Source organism: Scleropages formosus, chromosome 5, assembly GCF_900964775.1.
Source record: "Scleropages formosus chromosome 5, fSclFor1.1, whole genome shotgun sequence".
Classification (NCBI taxonomy): Eukaryota; Metazoa; Chordata; class Actinopteri; order Osteoglossiformes; family Osteoglossidae; genus Scleropages; species Scleropages formosus.
The window spans coordinates 35,087,361-35,105,680 of NC_041810.1; the positions used below are offsets into that span (position 1 = coordinate 35,087,361).

Below are 18,320 nucleotides of genomic sequence, written 5' to 3' on the forward strand. Positions count from 1 at the left end.
GGGAGAATCCAAAAGGCGAGGTCAGTACACAGGTAAGAGGTCGATGATCATAAAGAGGCACAGGATCGTGGGAACAAGGGACGGGATCGGGGAAGGCGTTCGGGAACAGGAATTGGCTAGAAGGTCGCAAATGAGAAGGCTGAACAATGTTCCGCATCAGCTGCTGGTTTGACGCAGCCTTTTATGCCCCGATCTGCGTTGTGTCCCAGGTGTTCCGTGTCGGCTAGGAGGTGTGGGCGTGGCAGATAATTGGCTATATATCAAATGACTACAATACTTTTGCAAATTCTTTTTTGCTCCAATAAAGGAGCTAAATAATCAAGGGGGAACTTGATTAGGTGTAACATTACTCAGAATGCCAATGAAATGTTCAGTTACAGAACAACTAATGGTAGGTATACATGTTACTTCTATACATGAATCAATAACCTTCAGTATCTGGTGCCTACAGTATTTACTTCTCAGCAGCCTAATGGTTGTGCATTAAGTGTACCTGCTATAATGCATGGTATTTTCTTACATTAAATTTTATAACTGATGATTGTGTAAGGCGGGGGGCGCGGTGGTGCAGGTCCTGCTCTCCGGTGGGTCTGGGGTTCGAGTCCTACTTGGGGTGCCTTGCGACGGACTGGCGTCCCGTCCTGGGTGTGTCCCCTCCCCCCTCCAGCCCCACGCCCTGAGTTGCTGTGTTAGGCTCCGGTTCCCTGCGACCCTGTATGGGACAAGCAGTTCAGAAAATGTGTGTGTGGTTGTGTAAGTATCTTAAAATGTTTGCAGCCAGCATTCAAATGTATTTGTTACTGGATACAAAAAACAAGTGACAAAGGCAGTAAGTGAAAAAGTAAAATTTGCTTATGTAAATTTAATGTAATTTTCTAAAATATATATTTTTTTGCATTTGGGTTTACATCAGTCAATAAACAAATGATTTGGCACAGGACTAGTGGACAATATCTCTGTTAAAACCTATATTAGGGAACATATAACATTACACACCACACTACTAATTTTAAGGCTGCTGGTTATAAGTCTAGAAGAAGGCCTACTGGTATTACCAAAGGTGATAGCAATATGTTAATAATAAAAAGAGCAACTCTTTAGGCAAAAGTTCCAGAACATATTGGTCTACAGATACAAGGGTAAGTAGAGTAGCTGGATGTTTTTCTTGTTGTCTGACTGTTTCAGACCTTTTGATAGGCTCTTTGAAGAACTGGTTCAGCTGCATTGTTGTTTAAACCTTAGCTAAATATTTCCCCCTCCTGAGCTGAACTTTCAGCCAATCATTCAAGGCAAGTGGCCACTCAAAGAAGTTACTTTACTAGGTGTCAAGGTATTGTCATGACGCATGACCTTCCTCCTCATGCCACATCAGTGACAGAGCCTGTTAATCAAGTTTTTAGAAATCTACCATCCCGTAAACTAGAGCCTGAAGAATGCATTTCCCTGGACACAGTTATTCACAAACACATGCAACAGCTTTTTTACATTCAGTACTAATACCTAAAATAATTCAAACAATGCAATTAATAGCTTTCATTATGCCTTTACAGGTGAAAATTGTTTTTGAAATTTACTTTTGAATATGTACATTTTGACATGTACATATTTTGCCATTGTACACAGCAAACAAACAATCTGGAGTACTGATAAACAAATTTAAATGCAGATTTTCTTTCCTGTGAGCCATAGACTCTCACTGCATCTCAAACAGAGGTGATATTTACAGCATTCAGTTCTTAAGCCACAGGCATGTCTCCATCTTGCTGCAGACTGTGAACACGGCTGAAAGGATGTCTTTCCCCTTCTTCATCCAAACACTTCCGATATACAAATTTACCTATAAAGAATAATATATATAACAATTAAAATAGAAATGCTCAGTTGTCTATTTTCCTCAGTTTTATCGATAAAATAAAGAAGATGCTGTCTACAAACCTTTTTGTTGGATTTGAGTATTCCTTGTCTTTTTTTATTTAGGTAGCTTCAGTATGGGCTTCTCTAATTTCTTAGAGCATGTATTTTAAAATAAATATTTTCAGTGCAGTAGCTATACATTTTCAGTTCCGGCAACCATATCGTAAGCCATTCTTATTGCACTCAACTTGCCATATTTTTTAAACATAGTAATTAAAAGTAACGTTTTCATTGTGGTAGAAGCAACTCCTGAGGTGAGACATTGAGGTTTCCCATGTACCAGAATATCCAAAAGATCAGGCTGAGGAAGACAATGATGGGCCCAGAAAGCACAAAGAAATCCCAGAAGGTGAATTGTGCAAAAATTCCTAGAAGGAAAATGATCAATCCAGCAATGTCAAATAGAACAGCCAAAAAGAAGAAGAGCAGACATTTACCAACGCAGTGTTTATAATCCATGCTGGAACGATTCTACACTGTGGGAATGAGGAAATGTCAGGTCCAGTGAATTTATATGCTGCAGTACATTCTTCTCATGCCTCACATTTATCTTGTTGTTATGTTTACAGCGTACAGGCAGTCCCTGGATTACGCACGAGTTGCGTTCATGAGTTTGTCTTTAAGTCTCTGCAGCATTCGACACTGTAAATCATCAGATTCTACTCTCCTCTTTTAACCAGCTTGGGATCAAGGGTGCAGCACTAAGATGGTTTGAGTCCTACCTCTCTGACAGATCCTATTAAGTGGTCTGGCAGAGCTCTTGTTCTCCTCTGCCTCTCTCAACCGGTGTTCCGCAGGGCTCGGTATTGGGTCCTCTTCTTTTCTCCATCTACACCTCCTCCCTCGGTCAGGTCATAGCCTCCCATGGATTCAAATACCACTGCTATGCTGATGATACGCAGCTCTTCCTCTCCTTTCCACCTGGTGTGTCAGACATCTTCATACGCATTGCTGCCTGCCTGTCGGACATCTCTTCATGGATGTATGATCACCACCTCCAACTCAACGTCTCCAAAACAGAGATTCTTTATCTCCCAGCTGGCCTATCCTCCTGTCACAACTTCTCGATCAAACTGGACAACTCACTCATTTCGCCTAGTTCCTTCACTAAGAGTCTGGCAGTAACGATTGATGCGAGTTCATCGTTCTCTCAACATATTGAAGCCACAACCCGGTCCTGCAGATACATCCTGCATAATATTCGTAGGATCCGTCCCTACCTCACTACTGACTCCTCCCAACTACTTGTCCAGGCCATGGTGACTTCCCGTCTGGACTACTGCAACTCTCTTCTGTGTGGCCTTCCTGCTAATGCCATCAAACCTCTGCAGCTTCTACAAAATGTTGCTGCATGAGTCGTGTTTGATTTGCCAAAGCACTCCCATGTATCTCCTCTACTGATTTCTCTGCACTGGCTTCCTATACCTGCAAGAATCAAATTCAAAACCCTGGTTATTGTGTACAAATGCATCAATAGAACTGCTCCCAGCTATTTACAAGACTTGATCAACCGGCACACCCCAGCCTGACCCCTTCACTCGTCTACTTCTGCTCTCTTGGTTGTCCCACGCATGAAAGACAAAGCTCAGAGGTTCTCGGTTCTGGGTCCTTTGTGGTGGAATGACCTTCCCATGTCACTCAAAACTGTGGAAACTCTGTCTATTTTCAAGAAGGGTCTGAAAACCCACCTTTTCCAGATCCACTTCGCCCAAGATCTCTCCAGCTCATTTCTGGTGTAACTGTTCACGCATCATAACTCCATAAGCATCCCCAGATACAACCTTTTTTCAGCCATTACTCTGGCAAAGTACTTGTTCATTTGTGTATCTTATAATATTTAAAAAAAAGAAAAAAAATTGGTGGGAGGGTATCGGGATTTATCTATCCTGTGTCTTCTACACCTACTTGAACGATGAACCTCGGTACAAGAAGTGGTAGGGAACAAATTAGGTTTGCTTGAGACTTTCATGTCTGCAGCTATGTCTCCTTCTCTTAATGTAATGCATAAATTGTACTTTTGCTGAGATGTACGTCACTTTGGACAAAAGTGTCTGCTAAATGAATAAATGTAAATCTAAGTCAGATTTTTACATAAGTCTGAACAGTTAGGTATGGTGGGTATTTAACATTAGTTAGTCAAATGTTGGTCTTAGTATATCATGTACCCATCTATGCATATAAAACAAAGAATCACTGAGGTACACTAAAACATCTTTAATATAACAATGCGGTAATAATAATAATACAATGTGATGATAACAATAATAAATTTCATGTCATTGTTAACAACCTCTTGTCCCAAGTGGGGTCGCGACAAGCCAGAGTCTACTCGGCAACAGTAGACGGAAGGTTGAGGGGGGGAGGGGACACACCAAGGACAGGATGCCAGTCTGTCACAAGGCACTCCAAGCAGGGCTTGAACCCCAGACCCACCAGACAGCAGGTACCAGCCAAACCCTGCTGTGCCACCGTGCCCCCCACCATGGCCCTCTTAATAATAAATGTAACTACAGTATTTATAATACAGACACATAGAAAGAGATAATATTAAATGTTACTATTGTCATGATGAACAGATAACACGGAGGAGGCTGGACCCAAGTGCAGGATCGTTTATTCAGAATCAAAGGACTGGACATGTTCTTGTGGTCGGGGACAGGCAAATGGTCGGTTGATCAGCGAACTGAACAGAGGCGAGGATCCGAAATCGTGGTTGAGGGACAAGGTGGGCAGTCGTTGTCAAAGAGACGTGGAATGGGACTGGGGAACAATGAGGGACAGGACTTGGAAGAGCAACGCAAAGTAGGTTTGAGAACACAGAGGGAAGAGTTGTCTCGAGTGTGATTCCGCAACTGAGAAGTGCCTTTTGTAGCTGAGTGCTCCGATTGAAACCAGGTGCTTAACTGGAGCCAGGTGTTGCTAGATGAGTTGTGGGCATGGTTGTAACAACTACAGCATTGATAATAGAGAGTGAGAGTGAGAAACATTAAAGAAACTAATGTTCAGCTCCATGAAGTTAGCCCACCTACAAACAGCACAAATGAAGAAAACCTCATGATTCATTAGTGCTACATTTATGCTGTAAAAATTAGAATTTGTGCCGTTGCTGTTTATGAGATATTAACATTTATTTTTTCCCGGAAGTGACATCACTCCAGCCCCTCTACAATGTTGTCGAAACTTGAATTTGGGCTCATTCATTAGTGTTACATTTGTGCCATTCGAACTGTGGTTCTCTCTCTTTGCCTTTTTTACATATAAAGGGGAGTATTTCACGTGACGTCACCTGGATCTGTGAAGTTGCCATCCCCCCAACAAACAGCACAAATAAAATCAAACATTTTTCGTTGGTGCTACATTTGTGTTGTTTAAACCGTGGTCCTATCTCTTTGACTTTTTTAAATATAAGGATAATATTTCACATGATGTCACACAGATCCATGAAGCTGCCACCCCCCCCACACAAACAGCAGAAATAAAAACAAACACATTTTTTGTTAGTGCTACAATTGTGCCGGTTTGTGAGGTTTAAAGTGCGGTTCCATCTCTTTTACTTTTGGAGACAATGGAGCTTGTTTACACTGGAAGAGACATCACCAGCCCCCCTACAATGTTGCAGACACTTGAATTTGGGCGCATTGATAAGTGCTACATTTGTGCCGATGTGGGCCGTGCAAACCAAGGTTTTATCTCTTTTAAATATAAAGGGATATATTAGCCCAGAGAGCTAATCTTTTGTGTCATCGTTAACACAGAGGTGCTGTCTTGCAGTCAGGGTGTGCTGTACTGTGAGAGTCTACATGCAAGAATGTGCTGTGAAACACACACACACACACACATTTTCAGAACCGCTTGTCCCGTACGGGGTCGCGGGGAACCGGAGCCTACCCAGTAACACAGGGCGTAAGGCCGGAGGGGGAGGGGACACACCCAGGACGGGACGCCAGTCCGCCGCAAGGCACCCCAAGCGGGACTCGAACCCCTGACCCACCGGAGAGCAGGACCTGGTCCAACCCACTGCGCCACCGCGCCCCCTGCTGTGAAACAGTGGGATCAAAAACTTGCATGTTCTGGGGAGTGTCTTCTATATTCTGGATACGGGAGTGTGGAAAAGAAGCACCGGCACAGGCAAAAAGATCTCGTGGGGGGGGCTTTTATTCAGGGAATGGATAGATCGTGGGGGGAACTTGATGTGTGGAGTTGCGGTCGGGGTCGGAGTTGGGGTCGTGCTCAGGATCACTGACATCTTGGGGTCATTTCCATCATCGGCTCCCCAGTCTTTCTCTCTCTCTCACTGGCCGGTCCGGGGAAAGAAATAAGGCATTAATTAGCTTCAGCAGCTGCTGGCCCGTCCCCGGCTCCACCCCCTCTTCAGACCGCCCCGGCGTGCTACAGGGAGAGACACTTGGATTTGTCTAAATGAATGTGTTTTTCAATTGCCAACTGAAGTGCTTACACACGTCTTGCATTCAGTGTCTCTGTCTATTGACACAAAGGCAATATTGCGTAACTCTCCAGCATAGCGTGAACATGTCTTTGAATAACATTTTGTCTTAGCTACTATGCTGGGAGCTGTTGCCAACACATCTGACACAACAGTTGAGATGTTGCACTAACCTGCTGTAGTCCTGACTGTATTTGTTCAGCTCCAAATATGTCCTGAAGACGTTTAGCTCGGATGACATAGATTCCTCTTTGCACACCCTTCTCAGCTTTTGTTTTCACAAGGTAAAAAATTTAAACTTCACTAGCCTCTGCTTTTATAAAGCTGTTGTTAAAGGGACTGTCACAGAAGGCACTACAGAGGCACTGACAAAATGCATTAAAGGCACAACTATTAATGACACCGACTGTGTCTATGGAGACTTTCACAGGTTGCAGCGCTCTGATGTTACCGTTCCTTAGCAAACCTAGTTGTACCTTTTTCACCACTGTTGACGAGTCTGCACGCAGCCACTCTTTACAAGGTGTAAGGTATGTATTCGTTTTTTTGGGTGGAATACTACGTCCTCTCCAATTTTCAACAGCCCTGTTTTTTGGTGAGTAAACCAAGTCCTGATTTATACCTGATTCGGTGTCTGTTCTGTCCAGTTCTGCATCACAGGCCAAGTACAGCAAGTAGCACTACTGCCTCACAGAACCTAGGTGGTGCAAGAGAACATGGGTTTGATCTCAACTCAGTCTGTGTGGAGTTTATATTTTCTCCCCATGTCTCTGTGGGTCCAAAGAGATGCTGTTCAGGTTCGCCATAGCGTGAGTGACACAGAGAGTGTGTTCCACTGATGTATGGATGAGTGACCCATTATAAGTAGTGCACCTAGTTGGGGACAGCTGGTAGTATAGTGGTTAGAACAACTGCCTTTAGGCTCAAAGGTGGGAGGGTCAAGCCTCACCTCAATTGCTCCAGTAAAATTACCCACCTGTATAAATGGGTAAATAATTGTAACTTACTTTGGAGAAAAATGTCGGCTAAATTAATAAATGTAGCTGTATAAGTCACCTTTCTGAATAAGGTGTGTGGGCTGGTAATACTACATAGTATTCATTGTAAGTTGCTTTGGAGAAAAGCATCTGGTAAATTAATGTAAACTTGTCTGTTCTCATTGGCAAAGTTTCATGCTTGAGAAAGCCTGTTTCAGATTTTTGAATCCTACCTCCACATTAGCAGAACTTGCAATAATATTTTTATTGTTAAGCCATTATCCCTCTCAGATAACAGCAAAGTCTGGTGACATGAGAAACACACACACACACACACACTTTCAGAACTGCTTGTCCCACACGGGGTCACGGAGCCTACCTGGCAACACAGGATGTAAGGCTGGAGGGGGAGGGGACACACCCAGGACAGGATGCCAGTCTGTCACAAGGCACCCCAAGTGGGACTCAAACCCTAGGCCCACTGGAGAGCAGGACTTGGTCCAACCCACTGCGCCACTGCGCCACTGCACCACCACACCCCCCACATGAGAAACAATCTGAGGAGAAAATGCAAGTTATCTCTGTCATTACTGGCAACAGCTAACAACTTGCATTCTTCATGCAACTTGACCACCTATTCTTTCAGTGCTGTTGGGCATTCCTCAAGGTTTCCTTCACCTTCATTTCTTTCAGACAGTTCAGTGAGTGGTAAAGCCTCACATCCTTCAGGAAATCTCTTCTTGAGAAAGATTTTGCATATCTCAGACATTACAGGCTTTCCAACTTCATCACTGCCTTCACCTTCACTTAAGGCAACTACAAAACTGGCCTTGATAAGATATTTAGCATCACCAAGCGACAGTGACATTGTGAGCTGTGCTTCTGAGCTTATGTAGAACTCTCTGACTCTCCTCCCCCTTTTCCTCAGACAGTTCCACATGGTGACAAGCTTGACGCAATGTGCGATGTCAACTCTGATGAAGCATGGCGTCAGTTTGGAAGCCATATTTCTCAGCAGCACTCTGAAGTACTGGTTAATGTATGTTAACAAATCACTATGTCCTCTAATAAGGCAATAGAAAAATCACTCAGTTTCTTTCGTCACTGGAGCACCTGCATGTGTCCATTCTGTGAGTCAAAAACATATAGCATTGATGTCATGCTTCTCTGATAACATCTGAACTACAAGAACTTTCATGGCTTCCTCTTTGCTACTTGGTATTAACAAACCTTGGTACAAAAAAAATGTGGTCTGATACACCCTAAAGTTGCTTCAGTTTTTTGACCAATGAATCTGTGATGTCAAAAAGCAACAACAGAGGAATACTTTTTTGCCTGCATTTTATAAACATACAATTGTGATGTGGTCCAGCAGTATACATAGAATTTGTGAATACCAGTGTCATGAACACTGCCATAGTAGGGAAATGTGTATTTCATATGAAAGACAGAAATACGAGGGTCTTTGTCAAAAACTTCACAATCTCTATATTCCTATTTTGCTTTCCATAGAACAGCCAAATTATGTAAATGGACTGGCTCTGGATCACCTACATCCATGAACACAAAAGCTTCAGGGGTATGCCATGTATTTGGTTGTTTATTGCCCTCACACAATGCAGTGGAAATATGAACATGCAAATCCCCAGGCAGCTTGCTTTTTGACTGACCAGAATGGAGACGTTCAAATTTGTTACACACCTCACACTTGAGAGTCGGTGGTCAGCCAGTATCTGGTATGTTCTCACAGTATATAAAGAGGCGAGCTTTGCATCTTTACACTACCCATGAATTTCCAGGTAATTATCTGGAGCTGATGGGAACACCTTTGCCCTTTTAAAGAATCAGGTAGAAGAACATTTCCCTTTCACACCAAATTCCTTCACTGATTTTATGACTCCAAGCACACACACACAGAGTACTGCTTGTCCCATATGGGGACAAGGGGTACAATGTGTGTGAATTTTTTTATTTAAATGTAACTGCTTTTATTTTTGGTTGAGTGCTGTTTCTACTCAACTGACAATGTTAATTTTCTTTAGCTGTAGTTAGAGACACACACACACACACATTTTCAGAACTGCTTGTCCCCTACAGGGTCACAGAGCCTACCCGGCAACACAGGGCATAAGGCCGGAGGGGGAAGGGGACACACCCAGGACAGGACACCAGTCCGCCGCAAGGCACCCCAAGCGGGACTCAAACCCCAGACCCACCGGAGAGCAGGACTGTGGTCCAACCCACTGCACCACTGCACCCCCTATTAGTTAGAGACTCAAATAATACTAAAGATTATCTAGAAGACTTCAGCTGACCATGTAGAGCATTAACATTTAAATTTATTCACTTAGCACTAACTGACATAATCCATAGAATATCACTCAGATAAGAAAGTCAACAGAATTATTTAGACATTTTCAGTGGTCCTTCTAACTTCTGGATGTTGGAGGTGTGGAACGAATGTTTCAACTGAGTCTAACCAAAAGACTCAATTACATTGAAATAATGAACTTTGCAGGTTGATTTCTGGATAGACAATTAGTCTCTGAAACAGTACAGATGGTATCTCTAACATTGCACCTAATCAGTGCAATGATACAAGACAGCAGTTTTTTCCTAGGAGGAAATCTGGGAATGCTTGTGGATGCTTCATAGTGTTCCTGCTTTAGTATTATTTTAACCATGTCTGTAACTCAGTGTAAGACTGATGTGGGTACAAACATTGCTCAGCATGCCTGCCTAGAACTACGATACACCTTGTGCATTCTGTGTATGTACTAGGTTGTGATGGTATGTGAGAACTGTGGAAGGGTGAATAACTTCCTCCTGCAAATGTCTTTACTTATCAAGGTGCAGTTTTATGGCCAATGGTTCCTGTTACCAGTATTATAACTCTAGATTAGACCAGAAAATCTTAAATGAGAAAAGCTACAGGAATGCATGTTGCATTGTGAGCTCTGTCTCCATGATAGTTTTCCTGAAACCCCTGTCAACCTCTTCTATGATAGGCAGAGACTTAGTCAAAGATCAGGAACACTGGAGAAACATTGCTTTAGACAACTACCTGTGACCACAATTTAAGTGTGCCCTTAATGGCCTACAGTTGGACTGTCTGAAATAAATCTACAGATAAAATGCCAATGAAAGTTTACAAATCCAGTAAAAGGCTACATGCCTTTTACTGTCTGGGGACCAGGTTAAGAGAATTGCTTATATTATTTTGTTATCCATCTAGACTTGCAGATTAAGAACACATTTTTGGAAACAGTTCACTAATTAAACTGAAACTTCTATGCATTTACACACAGATGTTGTTTGTATCTCTTCTGGGTGTAGCACACCTGTCACACCAGTGTATAAATTGAGGAGAATATTAAAATATCATTGACTTGTACAACTACCAGTGGGTGGCATGGTGGCACAGTGAGTAGTGCTGCTGTCTCGCAGCACCTGGGAGGTGTGAGAGAACGTGGGTTTGATCCCTGCTCAGTCATTGTGGCATTTGCATGTTCTCCCTGTGTCTGTGTGGGTTTCCTCTGGGTGCTCTGGTTTCCTCCCACAGTACAAAAACATGCTGTTCAGGTTCACCCATACTGTGTGAGTGACACAGAGTGTCACTGATGTATGAATGAATGACCCATTGTAAGTAGTGTATCTAGCAGTGTAAGTCACCTTGGTGAGTAAGGTGTGTGGGTTGATAACACTATACAGTATCCATTGTAAGTCGCTTTGGAGAAAAGTGTCTGCTAAATAAATGTAAAATGTAAGAACCCACTGGTTAGTCATGTTTCCTAATCCTGCATTAACAGAGACCTGAAAAAAGTGATCTTGAATAACACATTCACAAAAAAAAACATTCAGAAACTTAGAATAACCATGATTGTATAATCCTACCAGAACAAAATCAAACATAGCCATGCTTGATACTTTCAGAACTCAGGTGAGAGTGTCCTCTGTTGGGTGATAATAGGAGTGCAGGCTGAAGTCAAAAATACATTATGCAACAATATTCACAGCAAACTGACTTCTCTGTGAAAGTAAAAGTTTCTAATTTTGACAATGGAGAATCTTAGGAGAAAGCTTTAAGAGATTTTTCTTTCCTACTGGCTCTGTCAAAAGGTGATCTAAAAGCAAACAGGCTTCATGGAGTGATTGGCTGTTCAGGGTAAAATTTCTGTGATTTCTATTGTTTCTGTTTCTAAGGAGACATACCTTATTTTTCACATAGCTCATTCTAAATTCCAATTTCAACAGAAACACTCTAGGCTCAAAAGACTTCCAGAGGCAAATACTCATGCTGAGATTATTTGTGTACATCAGACTTGATTTTCAAACTCTCTGTCATGCGGAACGGAGGACGTGGGGACGGCTGGACACAAGTGCAGGATCGTTTGGCAGGAATCGAGGGATCAAGCAAGTGCTTGTTGTCGGGGATGGGCGAAGAGTCTCATTATTTCAAATTTTGGAATAAAAGTTCTTGATTGTTGCTACTGAATTTTAGATTCCAATCCCCAGCAATACATCCCAATTTTATGGAACAAAAATGAAATCAGTATCACAAAAATCATCTAAAACATGTCCAAAAAAATTCTAAGAATTGCATGTTGCATTTAAATTTAATTCAATTTATATTTATAGAGCGCTCTTCTCACGCAGTGACACAGAGCACTTTAAAACAGACATAAGGCAAGAAAAATACACACATTGACTGAAACCGCTTGTCCTAAGTGGGGTCATGGCAAACCAGAGCCTAACCTGGCAACACAGGGCGCAAGGCTGGAGGGGGAGGGGGAGGGGACACACACAGGACGGGATGCCAGTCTGTCGCAAGGCACCCCAAGCAGGAATAGAACCCCAGACCCACCAGAGAGTAGGACCTGGTCATACCTGCTGTGCCACTGCACCCCCCTTATGGCAAGAAAAACAGGTACATCAAAACAAAGAAGACAGTTGAATACAGACTATTGTAACATAATGATTTTTAGAATTATAAGTATGTTTACTGGCTATGGAGGAAAGCAACACAAACTCCCAAATGAAAACCGAGGGAGAAAAAACCTCTGGGTGTCACGCTGAACCAAGGACATGGGAACAGCCGGACCCACGTGCAATATCGTTTGTCAGAAACCGAGGGGTCAGGCAAGTTCTCGTCGGGAACCGGAGAAGAGTCAATCAATCAGCAGTTAGAGTTTGAGCGAAGATCCGTGGACATAGTCAGGAGACGAGGCGAATGGTCAGAGCTGGGGAATGAAAAACAGGGACTAGGAATGAAGGAGATTGAGGTATGAGCACTAGGGAGGATGGTTGTCTCACTGAGATTCTGTGAGTGTGAAGGAGCCGAGGAGGGTCTTTTAAAGCAGAAAGTTCTAATTGTCATCAGGCGCTTGATTGTCTTCAGGTGCTGTCGATTGTGATGTGGGCGTGGACGTGACACTGGAGGTCCAAGGACCAGTGGCTGCCCACCCCTCCTGGGCTTTCTAGATTTAATAAGACTTCTAAGCCAGTTTAATAAGTAAGTAAGTAATAATGGGATTGTTGCTGTATGGTAGCTTAATTTCCCAGTTCGGCAAGGTACATCTCGTCCATCATGGCAGTTGGTTATAATCTTCAGTCGACAATGGGTGCGTCTGTGACCGCCAGCTGGCCTCCTCAGGTCTTATTATCTGGAGACCATGCTCAACAAGAAAAAAAAATTAACAAGTAAATTTAATATGCTTTGGTACATAGGTGGGAAAAATAAACACAGCCAGATGGAATTACATTTTGGGGTGGAATGGCGTGGAGGAAGGGCTTGCATAATCTAGGGATCTCCAGAGCTATGTCGTCAGGAGCAGTATGTTCCTGGTAGGGTCTCCCAAGGTGAGCAGGTCTGGAGTGAAGATCCAGACTAACACAATCAAAAAACCTCCATAGAAAAAGTAAACAAGGAAATGTTTACTCTGCCCAGAATAGGGTCACCGGAACCTACCCCTGGAGCCAGGCCTGGGGGTAGTGTTCCTAGGCGAGCGCCTGGTGGCCAGGCAGCCCGTGTAACCCAGCCGGGTTCAGTATGAAAAGGCAACATGGGGGGGCCATGTGGGCCCACCACCCGCAATGTCCAACATGGGGGTTGGGTGCGATGTGTATCAGGCGGCAGAAGCAAGCAGGGTGGCAGGTGGCAGTGTGGCCCCTCATGACAGAAACTGGCTCTTGGCACATGGAATGTAACCTCACTGGGGGGCAGGAGCCGGAACTGGTGCGGGAGTTTGAGAGATACCAACTAGATATAGTTGGGTTCATCTCCACTCACAGTGTCGGCTCTGGAACCAAACTCCTTGATACGGGGGTGGTCTCTCTCCTACTCAGGAGTTGCACAGGGTGAGAGGTGTCGGGCGGGTGTGGGGATATTCACAAGCCACAGGCTGGCTGCCATACAGTTGGAGTTTATCCCGGTGGACAAAAGGATCGCCTCAATGCGACTTAAGGTCACAGAGAGGAAAACTTTGACTGTTGTGTGTGCACTTATGCACCAAACAGCAGTTCAGAGTATTCAACCTTCTTGGAGAGGGTGGGTGAGGTTCTGGACAGGGCCCCACTAACAGACTCTATAGTCCTGCTGGGGGACTTCAACGCTCACGTTGGCAATGACTAGAAAATCTGGCGGAGCGTGATTGGGAAGAACGGCTTGCCTGATCTGAACCGAAACAGTGAAATGTTATTGGACTTCTGTGCTAGTCATGGTTTGTCCATAACAAACACCATGTTTGAACACAAGGATGCTCGTAAGTGTACTTGGTACCAGAGCTCCTTGGGCCAGTGGTGAATGATCAATTTTGTAGTCGTTTCATCTGACTTGAGGCAACATGTTCTAGACACTCGGGTGAAGAGAGGTGCTGAGCTGTCAACCGATCACCATCTGGTGGTGAGTTGGAGCAGATGGCGGGGAAAACTAATGGACAGACCCGGGAGGCCCAAGTATTTAGTAAGGGTGTACTGGGAAGGACTGTCAGAGGACCCTGTCCGGAATGATTTCAACTCGCACCTCCGGGAGAGCTTCTCCCATGTCCTGGAGGAGGTAGGGGACATGGAGTCTGAATGGACCCTGTTCAAAACCTTCATTGTGGAAACAGCCAGGCAAAGCTGTGGCCAAAAGCTTGTTGGTGCCAGTCATGGCAGCAACCCGAGAACTCGCTGGTGGACACCGGTGGTGAGGGAAGCCGTCAAGCTGAAGAAGGAGGCCTTTAGGGCCTGATTGGCTCTGGGGACTCCTGACTCAGCAGACAGGTACTGGCAGGCAAAAAGGGCAGCAGCGGCTGCGGTTGCAGAAGCAAAATCCAGGGCATGGGAGGAATTTGGAGAGTCTGTGGAAAATGACCATCGGTCGGTTTCAAAGAGGTTCTGAAGAACCATCCGGCGGTTCAGGAGGGGTCAGAGGAGCTTCGCTAAGACTGTGCTCAGCAAGGGTGGAGAAATTCAGACCTCTAATAAGGACATTGTCGGTTGGTGGAAGGAGCACTTTGAGGAACTCTACTGTATGCCTCCCTTACAGGAGTCAGGGCAAGAGGCTTCTGGGCTGTCAGAGTCCATTTCACTGATGGAAATCACTGAAGTAGTTGGAAAGCTCCGCAGTGGCAAAGCACCAGGGATGGATGAGATTTGCCCAGAACCGCTTAAGGCCCTGGATGCTGTAGGGCTGTCGTGGCTGACACACCTCTGCAATGTTGCATGGACCTCAGGGACAGTGCCTTTGGATTGGCAAACTGGGGTCGTGGTCCCTATCTTTAAGAAAGGGGACCGGAGAGTGTGTGCCAACTATTGGGGTATCACACTTCTCAGACTCCCTGGGAAAGTCTATGCCACAGAGCTGGAAAGGAGGCATTGGCTGATAGTTGAACCTCAGATTGAAGAGGAACAATGCAGATTCCATCCTGGCCGTGGAACAGTGGACCAGCTTTTTATCCTCTCACAGATAATTGAGGGAGTATTTGAGTTCGCTAATCCAGTCTACATGTGTTTTGTGGACTTGGGGAAGGCCTATGACCGTGTTCCCTGAGAAATTCTGTGGGAGGTACTTAGAGAGTACGTGGTACTGGGGCCACTACTGCGGGCCATCGGAGCGAAAGCTGTGTCCGCATACTCAGCATTAAGTCAAGCCCATTCAGTATGAGTGTTGGACTCCGCCAAGGTTGTGCCTTGTTTCCACTCCTGTTTGTGATCTTCAACAACAGGATATCAAGGCCCAGTCGAGCCCAGGAGGGCATTCTGTGTGGGAGTCGGAAGGTGACGTCTCTGCTTTTTGTGGATGATGTTGTCCTTTTGGCACCGTCATATGGTTGCCTCCACGGGAACAGTTTGCAGCCGAGTGTGAAGCGGCTGGGATGAGGATCAGCATCTCAAAGTCTGAGTCCATGGTTCTCTCACGGAAAGGATGGCATGCCCCCTCCAGGTATGGGGAGAGAATTTGCCCCAGGTGGAGGAGTTCAAGTACCTTGGGGTTTTGTTCACGAGTGAGGGGAGAATGGAGCTTGAGATTGGCCACAGACTGGGAGTAGCGGCAGCAGTAATGCGGTCGCTGTACCGGACTGTAGCGGTGAAGGGAGAGCTGAGCCATAAGGCAAAGCTCTTCATTTACCGGTCGATCTACATCCCTACCCTCACCTATGATCATGAACTTTTGGAAATGACCAAAAGAATAAAATCGCGGATACAAGTGGCTGAAATAAGTTTTTTCTGCAGGGTGTTGGGACTCACTCTCCATAATAGGGTGAGGAATTCGGAAATCTGGGAGGAACTCAGATTAGAGCCGCTACTCCTACACATTGAGAGGAGCCAATTGACATGGTTCAGGCATCTGATAAGTGCCACACCCACACCTCCGAGCCAACATGGAACACCTGGGACGCAGCGCTGAGTGGGGCATAAAAGGCTGCGTCAGACCAGCAGCTGATGTGGAACCTTGTTCAGCCTTGTTGTTTGCGACCCTCTAGCTCTTCTAGTTCCTGTTCCCTAACGCCTTTCCCAATTCCCTCCCTTGTTCCCACGATCCCGTACCTCTTATGATCATCGACCTCTTGCCTGTGTACCGACCTCGCCTTTTGGATTCTCTCTGTAACGACGTTTGCACCTCAAAGACCAATCGCCTGTTCTTTGACCCCCTCTCTTGGATTTCCCCAAATACACCACATATACCGCTCTGCACTTGGGTCTGCCGCTTCCCCCCGGAACCAGACATGACAATAAGGATGCCCCCTGGGCACCTCCCCTTTGGAGGTATACCAGGCACAGCCAACTGGGACAAGGCCCCGAGGTCTTGAGAAGGGATTATATATCACAGTTGGCCTGGGAATGGCTGGGGATCCCCCAGGCTGAATTGGAGGAAGTTGCGGGGGACAGGGGTGGCTGGGCCTCTCTGCTCTACCTGCTGCCACCGTGACCCTACTAGGAGAAGCGGAATAGAAAATGGATGGATGGATGGATGGATAGTCTTTTGGCATACAAAATTTCACTATCCATGCCGTTTTCAGGAAAGGATTATTTTCACAAATTGAGGGATGCCTGTACAACGTTTTCTTGAAAAATATGCTAGGTCAGAGGGGGCTCAGTGGTGCGGTGGCGCAGTGGGTTGGACCAGGTCTTGCTCTCCGGTAGGTCTGGGGTTCAAGTCCTGCTTGGGGTGTCTTGTAACGGACTGGTGTCCTGCCCTGGGTTTGTCCCCTCCCTCTCCTGAGTTGCCGGGTTAGGCTCTGGCTCCCTGTGGCCCTGCATGGAACAGGTGGTTCAGAAAGTGTGTGTGTGCTAGGTTGTTCTGTTCTAAACATTAAAAGGTTCAAATTTGTAGCTTTAGTTGTTACTTCTTCACAAATATCTTCTTTTATTTTTAAAATATATATTGGACAGAGTGGAACACTTTCTGGCCACATGTCCTGAATGGCTATCCCCTGGAGCCACTCGTCAGAAACAAGAGGTGAGTGTCCACCTTCAGCCTGCCTTGCAACTCCAGGTTCACGTTACTTTATCTTGTGGGGCAACCAGGTTGTCAGCTCATACATTCGTAGATTCTGGCGCTGCTAGCAGTTTTATGGATGTTGCATTCGTCGAGGTGCATAGAATCCCCAGTCATGGTTGTGATCTTAAGTTAGAAGTAAATGCACTGGATGGGCAGCCACTAGGAACGGGGGTAGTAGAATCCCAAATAGAGCTGCTACAACTGCAGGTCGGGGCTTGCCATGAGGAAGACCTCTTCTTCCTCATCAAATCGCTGGATAACCCCATCATTCTGGGCTATACCTGGTTGGCCAACACAACCCTGTGTTTTCCTGGAGCACCGGGGAACTCATGTTTTAGGGTTCCCAGCACACCGCTTCCTATCTGTTGCTTCTATGTCGAGCCACATCCATAGAAAGTCCAAGTACAGCTCAACCCTTTGAAGTGTCTGAGGTTTACCGTGGTCTCATAGAAGTCTTTACTAAACCCAGGGCTTCCGCCCAACCTCCACACCCACCATGGGATTGCGCAATTGGTCTCCTAAAAGGAACCTCACCCCTAGGGGTCAAATATATCCCTTGTCCTTACCCCAGCAAAAAGCTATGGATGAGTATGTGTCTGAGGCTTTGGCCTCTGGTGTTACTGGCCCTCAACCTGTCCTGCCTCTGCCGGCTGCTTTTTTATCACTAAGAAGGATGGGGGGTTGTGTCCTTGCGTTGATTACAGGGGACTCAACAAAATCACAGTAAAGAACCCGCATCCCTTATCCCTCTTCACTGCGGTGCTTGAACAAGTACACGGTGCCAAGATATTTGCTAAACTAGGCCTGCAAGGTGCATACAGTTGGTGTTCCAGGCATTTGTGAGCCACATGTTGGGGGATCGAGTGAATAATTGCATTTTGGTCTATTTGGACAATACATTGATTTTTTTCTACCTCCCTGGAGGAGCATGTGAGACACGTGCGCAGGGTCCTGTAGTGGTTGCTCAATAACAACCTCTTTGTAAAAGGAGAGAAATGTC

At 45.3% G+C, this 18,320-nt stretch overlaps 1 long non-coding RNA gene across 1 annotated transcript; it reads right to left on the bottom strand.

Annotated features, from left to right (window-relative positions):
- Window positions 1–676: 676 nt before the first annotated feature.
- LOC108923547 (uncharacterized) lies at window positions 677–2,380 on the bottom strand. Its single transcript, XR_001965235.2, has 3 exons — window positions 1,936–2,380; window positions 1,725–1,837; window positions 677–712 (listed from the first exon to the last, which is right to left on the bottom strand). It is a non-coding gene; the product is annotated as an uncharacterized LOC108923547 (long non-coding RNA).
- Between the last annotated feature and the right edge of the window lie 15,940 nt (window positions 2,381–18,320).